This window comes from Miscanthus floridulus, chromosome 2 (assembly GCF_019320115.1).
Source record: "Miscanthus floridulus cultivar M001 chromosome 2, ASM1932011v1, whole genome shotgun sequence".
Lineage (NCBI taxonomy): Eukaryota > Viridiplantae > Streptophyta > Magnoliopsida > Poales > Poaceae > Miscanthus > Miscanthus floridulus.
This window is the reverse complement of record NC_089581.1, coordinates 176,852,111-176,862,059: the sequence shown is the minus strand read 5'-3', so window position 1 is coordinate 176,862,059 and position 9,949 is coordinate 176,852,111.

The window sequence follows — 9,949 nt, the reverse complement described above, 5'->3', positions numbered from 1 at the left end:
AGCTGTTCTGAATGAATGCTACTTTTGATTCCGCCAATGCGGTGATGTAATAATTTATGTAATTCTGCACTATTTGTACTCTGATATTACATTGTATGGATGTGATATTCGACTAGAATTTGGGTAATATGATCTACAACGATCATATTACACTTCGACTCTGTGGATTTCCCTTCGTGGAAATCAGATCGCTTCAGTTGGTATCAGAGCCATACTTGACCCTAGGACAAAACCCTCAGAAATGGATGATAGAATAGGATGTGAATAGCCCTTCTTTCGGTTATATACTGACCCTGTATTTACTTTTATACAAGGCTTATCTATTTATTGACCTGCTAACACCTGATCCTTAAAAATATGTAGATGGTAACGAACGTTGAATGACCGCCTATAGGACCACTACCTTTGGACCACGCCAAGCTTACCTTTGACCTATGTGAGCTTGGGGGTTTTGCACAGACCCTCTGCCGAATTCTCGTCACATTAGGAGTCCCTGACGAGCTTGTCAAGGTCACCTATATCGGGAAGCTAGCTCAGGAAGGAGGAATCGAAGGACCGATTGCCACCTCAGTCGAGTTCCCATCTAGCACTACCTTACCTTATGTCCTAGCTTTCACCAAGTTGACTATAGAGGACACAGTCGAGGAGGGACTGCGAGCTATCTCACATAAGGCACTTCATAGAGTGATGAGGGACCACTACGAGCACCTAAAGATGATAGAGTTCTGTCTACTTTCCTAGGCCCTCAACCTCAGCCTTACTCCTAGTGAGCAGAGTTTCATAGCTGATAGAGTTATCTTTGCCAAGGAGGACAGATGCCTTTACGTCTTAGTTATCCACCTACTAGAGCAGGATTGGTACGTGACCCAACTGAGGTAGAGGAGACGTCAGGACCAAGCCTTTCTGTGGGAGTACCAGGAGCGAGACTCGCAGGGAGCATAGGAGCGAGCTAGTCTACTTGAGATAGTTGCCAAGCTACAGGATGAGCTCAACCGTCGTGAAGAAGTCCACAGAACCAAGGTCGTAGACTTACAGGACAAAGCCGCCAACCTAGGCAATAGGAACTGCTACCTCGTAGCAAGGTCTTGGAGTTGCAGAGAGAGTTGGATGACAAGAGGGCCGAGTTCAACCATAGAAGAGACAGAGAGAGGTCCAAGGAGATTGATATGCTAAAAATCCAAGCTTGGAACAAGACCATGACTCAGGATCTAGAGGAGTTCAAGAAGAAGGCTGTTCGCAACTAGGGTCACCTGATCAAGGCACTTAGGCAGAACAACTACCTACAGGACAAGTGTGAGAGGACTTGGCAGGCTTGGCAGAAGTCTGACAAGAAGCGCCTCAGGAAGATGAAGAGTATGTGGGATCAGCTACCCAAGGAGATTCATAGCAAGATGAAGCCTAGGATAGAGGAGTTTGAGTTAGCCCTAACTCACCTCAACCTAGATGCCTGCCCTACCCTATCTAGAGCCAAGCCTACTGAGGAGCTCGCTGAGGCCTTGAAGTACGTGCCCTGACTTCACAAGTCTAACGAGGAGATCAAGATCGAGAACAGTCGTATCCCAGCTGCAGTGTATGAGTTAGAGTAGATGACCCTGTGTGGTCATGAGTCATGTCAGTGGCTTCCATAAGTTGTACCCCATGATGTACCCCTTATGAGATGTAATATGAGACACTATGCGTAGTACGATTCTCGCGAGTCTTCAAGTGTAGCTACTGGAGATGATGCTATGTAATAAAACCCATGTAATGAATGTTTTGGATCTTATTGCATTTTATGGACCTTATTGCCTCTTTGTAATGAGTGTTGGATAGAATAAATGTTTTTCTTTAAATTGTCAAAATCATGTAATCATACAAAATTATAAGCACTTATGGCACAAACACTAAAATTCCTATGATCCGTGTTGCAGATGCTGAACCGCTGATCTAACCATCTAATGAACCATGGACGTGGGCCCACCCCCGAACCAGTCGAACCAAATGTGGGGCGTGGTGGCAACAACTGTGGCCGTGGCCGTGGCTGTGGACATGGAGGGATACCCTTCAACCTGGAGAATACCTCGCCGCCTGAGGAGAACATTTCACCACCACCACCACCAAACTTGGCAGAGGTGATGGCACAACAGACCCAACTTCTTACAGCTCTTGTTAACAGAGCAAACCGTCACTAGGGAGGTCAGCAGAATGACTTCCAAAGGAAGCTAGAAGGATTTCTGAAGCTAAGGCCACCTACCTATGATGGCACCGACCCTGACCCGCTTGTGGCCGATGACTGGCTCAAGGAGATGGAGAAGAAGCTTGACCTCACTACTTTCACCGATGATGAGTGTGTTGGAGCTACCACACACCAGCTCACAGGTGCAGCATGCACCTGGTGGGACAGTTTCAGTGATTCCCATGAGGACCCTGCCAACATCTCGTGGGAAGTGTTCACCGAAGCATTCACTGAGTATCACATTCCCAAGGGTATCATGGAGGCCAAAGCCGAGGAGTTCTACAACATCAAGATGGGAAAGGACAGGATGACTGAGTACACTACTCGTTTCACCAATCTTCTACGCTATGCACCTTCCTATGTTATGTACTCTGAGAAGGAGAAGCTATAATATTACCACAAGGGACTTAACCCGCACATCAAGCTAAAGTTTGGCGGTATTGAGAGTAGCACGCTACGTGCTCTGGTGGATCACTGCATCTAGATTGAGAAGGACCATGCTGAAGCTGGAGAGGAGTACAGGGAGAGGAAGCGTAAGCCTGAGGAGTCCTTTCGTGGCTATGATCGCAAGAGGTTCCGCAGAGATGCGCCACAACAGGGATGACAACCCTAGATTGAGTAAGGGTAGTGGAGGCTACACCACCAAATACTCCCGCCCTGCTCAGGATCATTACACCCAGGACCGTTATGCTTAGGACCGCAACACTTAGGACCGTTTCAACCGTTCCCACTCTATGAATGAACGCCCAGCATAGAACCGCTCCGCACCAAGCACTGGAAACTGGAAGGCACTCGCGCCAACTCCTACAGGCAGTACACCTTTCACCTGCTTCGCTTGTGGCCAACCAGGTCACAAAGCCGCTGAGCGCCCATAGAACTCAACTGCTTAGAAGTCTCAGTTCAAGGGATCTGCTACCCGTGGACGTCTCAACCTTCTGGACACCGAGGAAGCATAGGCTACCCCTGACGTGGTGTACGGTGTGTTTTTAGTTAACAGCAATACTGCATCAGTTCTATTTGACTCTAGAGCAACTTGTTCTTATATATCATCCAAATTTACATGAGAGCATGACCTGCCTGTAACCCCATGTGGAAAGCCAATCATCACTAGTTCACCTTTAGGAGACCTAAAGTGCACCCACATCTATAAGGGAGTGAGTCTTACCATTGAGGGTCTTATCTTTAAAGGCGACCTAACCTTGTTACCTTCCACAAACCTAGATGTCATCTTAGGTATAGATTGGCTAACTATTCACCGAGGTATCATATCATGTTCACCTAGATACGTCCAAGTGACCCACCCATCGGGCCAAGTTATTAGATGTGAACCTCAATCCAGAAAGTCCACTTCTATCCTGTGTGCCCTTAAAGCCAGTTCAGAATCACAAAAAGAGGAGAAGACAGTTCATGATGTGCCTATGGTCAGAGACTATCCTAATGTATTCCCTGAAGAATTACCAGGTATGCCACCAGACCGTGATGTAGAGTTCATCATTGATCTTTTGCTAGGAACAGGACCCATTGCCAAGAGACCCTATCGCATGTCAGTGGATGAACTAGCTGAGCTCAAGAAATAGCTTGATGGGCTCATATCAAAGGGGTATATCAGACCTAGTGCTTCACCCTAGGGATCCCCTGTTTTGTTTGTTAAGAAGAAGGATGGCTCGATGAGAATGTGCATTGATTACCGGAACTTGAATGCAGTCACCATCAAGAACAAGTACCCTCTACCAAGGATTGATGATTTGCTTGATCAGCTATGAGGTGCTAAGTATTTCTCCAAGATTGATCTCAGATTTGGCTATCATCAGATGAAGATTCGAGAAAGTGACATCCCAAAGACAGCTTTTGTGACTAGGTATGGGCAGTTTGAGTTCACTATGGTGTCCTTTGGACTCACGAATGCTCCTGCATACTTCATGAACATGATGAATAAGGTTTTCATGAATGAACTGGATAAGTTTATGGTAGTATTCATTGATGACATCCTTGTCTATTCAACCACCGCCAAAGAACATGAACATCACCTGAGAACTGTGCTTGAGAAATTAGCACAACATTAGCTCTACGCAAAGTTCAGCAAATGCGAATTTTGGCTATAGGAAGTTGCCTTCCTAGGCCATGTGCTATCAGCTAAAGGTGTCGCAGTTGACCCAACCAAGATTGAAGCTGTGAAAGAGTGGGATCAACCCCATAATATGACAGAAATCATAAGTTTCTTGGGATTGGTCGGATATTATCGTTGATTCATCGAAAACTTCTCCAAGATAGCTCGTCCAATGACCAACCTTCTGAAGAAGACTAAGGAGTTTAAATGGACGCCCGAGTGCGAACAAAGCTTCCAGGAATTGAAACAGAAGCTTACCACAACTCCTATGCTAGCATTGCCTGACATCGGCAAAGATTTCGTGGTCTATTGTGATGCATCCCGTCAAGGACTTTTTTGTGTATTGATGCAAGGTGGAAGGGTGATAGCATATGCTTCCCGACAGTTGAAAGAACACGAGAACCGTTACCCAACCCATGATCTTGAGTTAGCAGCAGTTGTGCATGCTTTGAAGATCTAGAGGCACTACTTGATAGGCAACAAGTGTGATATCTATACCGATCACAAGAGCTTGAAGTACTTTTTCACTTAGGAAGATCTGAATATGAGGCAACGCCGATGGCTAGAATTGATCAAGGACTATGACCTAGAGATTCACTATCATCCGGGAAAAGCTAATATAGTCGCAGATGCTCTCAGTTGTAAGAGTTACTGTCACACTTTGATCACTGAATCCGTACCACCTGAGCTCAAGGAAGAAATTGAAGATTTCCAACTTGAGATGCTACCGCATGGCTTGTTGAATGAACTCTGTATATAGTATGATCTCTCAGGTCGCATTCATCAAGCTCAAAAAAATTGTGAAGAGATCGAATATCTCTGTGGTCTGATGAAACTAGGCAACAAGACCAACCACCATGAAGATGAACAAGGAACCATCTGGTTCAAGAATAGAATCTATGTTCCTTCTAATCTAGCATTACGAGAGGAAATTCTGTCAGAAGCTTACGATTCCAAGTACTGTATTCACCCTAGAGATTCAAAGATGTATCAAGACTTGAAGAAACACTTTTGGTGGAAAGGCATGAAGATAGACATTGCGGGACATGTGGCATGATGTGACACCTATAATAGAGTCAAGGCTGAGCATCAAAGGCTGGTAGGATTGTTAAAGCCTCTTAACGTTCACGAGTGGAAGTGGGAGAGCATATCCATGGATTTCATAGTTGGATTGCCCTGTTCATAGAAAGGCAATGATTCTATCTGGGTGATTATTGATTGTTTGACCAAGATTACTCACTTTATACCAGTTAAGACTAAGACCAATGCTAAAAAATTAGTAGATCTATATGTTGAGCATATTCTCAGACTGCATGGAGCTCCCTCTAGTATTGTATCTGATTGTGGTCCTTAGTTTGTGTCCCAATTCTGGGAAGCTCTACACAAGTCCATTGGAACCAAACTTGATTTCAGTACCGCTTACCACCCATAGACAGATGGATAGACTAATCGAGTAAATCAGATCTTAGAAGACATGCTTCACGCTAGTGTACTGAATTATGGCTCTGATTGGGAGAAATGCCTACCCTATGCAGAGTTCTCTTACAACAATAGCTACTAAGCCAGTATCAAGATGTCGACGTTTGAAGCTCTATATGGCAGACCTTGTAAGACACCTTTGATGTGGTCTCAACCGGGGGAAAGATCATTCTTTGATTCCGCTAAGATCCAAGATGCAGAAGGAGTTGCTCAAGTGAAGGAGAATTTGAGGATTGCTCAAAGTCGATACAAGAGCTATGCTGACAAAAGAAGAAGAGAACTTGAGTTCAATGTGGGAGACTTCGTCTATCTCAAGGTATCCCCGCTACATGGAACTATCAGATTCCATGTGAAAGGAAAGCTAGCCCCTAGATTTGTTGGCCCATACAAGATTTGCAAGAGGATTGGAAAGCTCGCCTACAAACTTGAGCTACCCGAGGAATTGGTAGGAGTATATCCCGTATTCCATGTCTCACAGCTATGCAAGTGTTTGAGAGTGCCCGATGAAGTAGTTCCAACTGATACACTTGACATTCAAGATACTCTTGAGTATAAAGAACAACCTATCCAAATTCTGGGTAGAGAAACCAAAGAGACCCGAAGCAAAACTATTCCTATGTGCAAGATCCAATAGAGCAATCACACTGAGAGAGAAGCAACATGGGAGAAAGAGTCTGACCTCTAGCTACAATATCATTATCTCTTCGAAGAGTACGTTACGCTTTAATCTCGGGGACGAGATTCTGTTAAGGGGGTAGGACTATAACAACCCAAAAATCTACACACCAAAAATCACAACTACAAAATTTTTGCTGTTACCCCATGCAATGTTGAGTGACATCTGTAGGAGCCAACCGTAGGTGTTGCATTAGTTGTAACCCAACTAAACAATTTCATGAGCATAGCATGTCATTTGTTAATTATGTTTATTTAAATACTGACAAATAAAATGTAGCATACATTGTTAATTCAAATGGTTATTTGGATTTCCATTTTCTTTATGTAATGCTTAACAACTCCTTTAAAGAAATAAACCATAAAGTAATTATTAATCAAACCAAAGAATAAATGCTTAAAGAGAAAACTATTTCAATTTTTGTATAACAAAACTACACCAATTTTTATTATACAAAATAGCTAAATAAAGTTCCTAATATATATAAAAGAGTGTTGTGGGCCTCATATCTAAAACTCCAATGAATAAGGTACACCAGATTTGAATTCAAATTCTAAATCAAATTTGAATTCAAACAAAGAAGAAGAAAAATAAAACAGAAAAAGAAGAGAAAAGAAGAAGGCCTCGCAGCCGGCTCGGCCTACTCGGCCCGCAAGCCAGCCCTGCTTCGTGCACAGGCTAGCCCAACTCGTGCGACTGGCCCAGCAAGCCAGCCCAACATGCGCTCACGCCCACGCGCCCATCTGCCCCACTAGCTGCCGCTACCATCCAGACCCCACGCGTCAGCCACTCCTGGCATAGTGTCTTCTTCCTCCCCACGCTGGCACCTCCTCCGACCGAGTCCCGACCAAAGCGACATGCGTGGGCACGAGGTCACACGAATCACCTGGCCCTGTTCCCTTGGCGCCGCACCCACGCAACCCTTGCGCCAACCACCCACGCCCGTGATACCATCCGATGAAAACAGCGCATCGCCAGCCGTCTGCCTCGTCCACCATGGGTGAAGCTCAGACGTCGGGGCTATAAAGCGATGCCCAGAGCGCCCTAGGGATTCCTCAGCCCATCACCGCTGCTCGGTGGCCCAACTGCCCGCACCACACCGAGAGAAGAGGGCCGAGAAGGAAATTCGGAAGAGGGGAGGCGAGCAGAGAGCTCAGAGATGTCGATCACCGGAGCCCAGGCGCCGCCCTGAGCGCCTACCTTGATGACACGCCTCGCCACCGCACCACCACCGAACGCCTCCAGCACCACTCGGTGAGTTCCTATGCTGAGACCTCCTCCTAGCCCATGGATGCCATAGCAGTGCATGTGCTCGCTGCGCTCATGGCGCCGCTGTCATGGCGCGGCCACCGCATGTGCACCCAGCCACCTCGCTGGACTAGGACGTAGCCGTAGAGCACCACCATGATGCCTAGAGGATAGCCGCATAGACCAAGTCATCGTTAGCCGGCCATAGCGCCTTGGCCACGAGCACTGGACCTCGGCCGGAGCTCCGCCGTGGACCACCACCGCGTGCGGACTCCGCCATGCCCTATGGTCATCGTCGACGCTATATCCTGTCTCCCGCTAACCGTCTGAAAGAGAAAGGGGCACCAGGACCCCTAGAACTACCCCTAGATGCCCCGCCGGCAAGCACCACCATGCCGAGCCGCCTACCACCATGGCCAAAGCCCTAGGAAGTCCTGGCCGCCACCTTGACCCCACCACCGTACTCACCGAGGCCTAGCGATGCTTTTCCCCACCTCAATTGGACGCCAGCACTGCTGTGGGAGCTCGCCGGTGAGCACACCACCAGTGGGAGCATGCCGAGGAAGGAAGTAGAGGATTCCCCTCACCGGCCACACACACCTGCACTCGGTGCACATGGACCAGGCTAGAGGGAAGAAGGATAGACTCAGTCCACCAAAGACCCAGCCTATGGTCCATGGACTGTGAACACAAGTCCACCATGAGCCACGCGGTGTGGGCCAATCTGTGGATGAAGCCTAGTGGAGGCCCTTGTCTACGACGTGGCAGCGCCACAGCATGCCACGTGGTGGGCCAAAGCCCAGCCCATATCTAGGCCCAACCAGCCCAATTTGGACCCGGCCTATGTTGACCATTGACCGGTCAACGTTGACCGATTGACTAGGCCCACATGTCAGCGACACAGAGACTCTGGACCCACTTGTCAGTAGGTGACATCATGCTGACATCATGACATCACACGGGTCCCACGTGTCAGTAACAAACACAGCCGAGGTAACATCATGATGATGTCATGGTGACGTTAGCTGCTGACGTCAGCAGCTCTGGCCCCACATGTCAGTGACTATGACCCATTGACCATTGACTCACCCGTTGACTTTGACCGGACCCACATGTCAGCAACCCAAGGGCCCTGGGCCCACCTGTCAGAACTGATGACGTTGATGACATCATGCTGACGTCAAGATGACGTTAGGAGGACCCCCACTTGTCAGCTCGGAGCCAAGATGATGATGTCATGCTGACATCACGCTGACATCAGCATGCCACGTGGACCAGTCATGGTGTGACACGTGTCAGCCCAGGATTAATTCAGCCTTTTTCCATTTTCAGAAATGATTAAAACTTTAGAAATTCATAACTAATTCATACGACCTTAGAAAAATACGAAACTAGGACCAAAATTCATCTAAAATCAAGCTTTGCGCAATGAACCCATGTTTGAGTGCATTTGGCTCTTTTGAATTTTCATTGCTTCTTTATGCTATTCTATAAATGTCGTTAACGCGACTATAATTCGATCGTATGTAGACTCAGAGGAGAACCAGACGGACGAGGATCGTGAGTACCATAAGGAGTACGGAGATGACTACACTAAAGGTGCCACATCCCACCCAATCTCGTAGCACCTATTACGCATGGCTCATATAGAATTGTTATTGCTTACTTTATTGTTATATTCACACTATGATAGGACTTGCATGGTAGCATGCTTACTTAATGGCCTTTACCTTGACGCAACCTTACCCCTGCTTACCCTGCTATTAGGCTAGACACACGCTTGCTACTATAATTTATTGCTTATACTTCTACTATGCTTGTACTACATTGATGCGTGGTGGAAGCTGGTGTTATCTGGACTATGGGGAGAGTGTTGCGTGTGTGACTTGGGTGCATGGAGGGTAAGGGTTGTGTCGACCAAGTTGGAGTATACGACGAGCCTGGGGCAAGTCTTGCCATGGGGTGCTACCTGGGTACCCTGGGAATGGATACCTGTGTTGGGTAAATGGTATATGAGGTGGTCCTGGGTGTGAACCTATTATGGGAGGAGCCCAGGATGGAGGTGCTATGGTGGCACGGTAAATGGAAACCCTAATGGAGACATTCTAGCTTGGTCATCCATAAGGACTTACTAGTACTCAGATCCACCAAGAAGCCTTACGTACCACTCGCCCTATATGATGCGGGATGGCCGGACTACTTGGTAGGATATTACCACTACTGC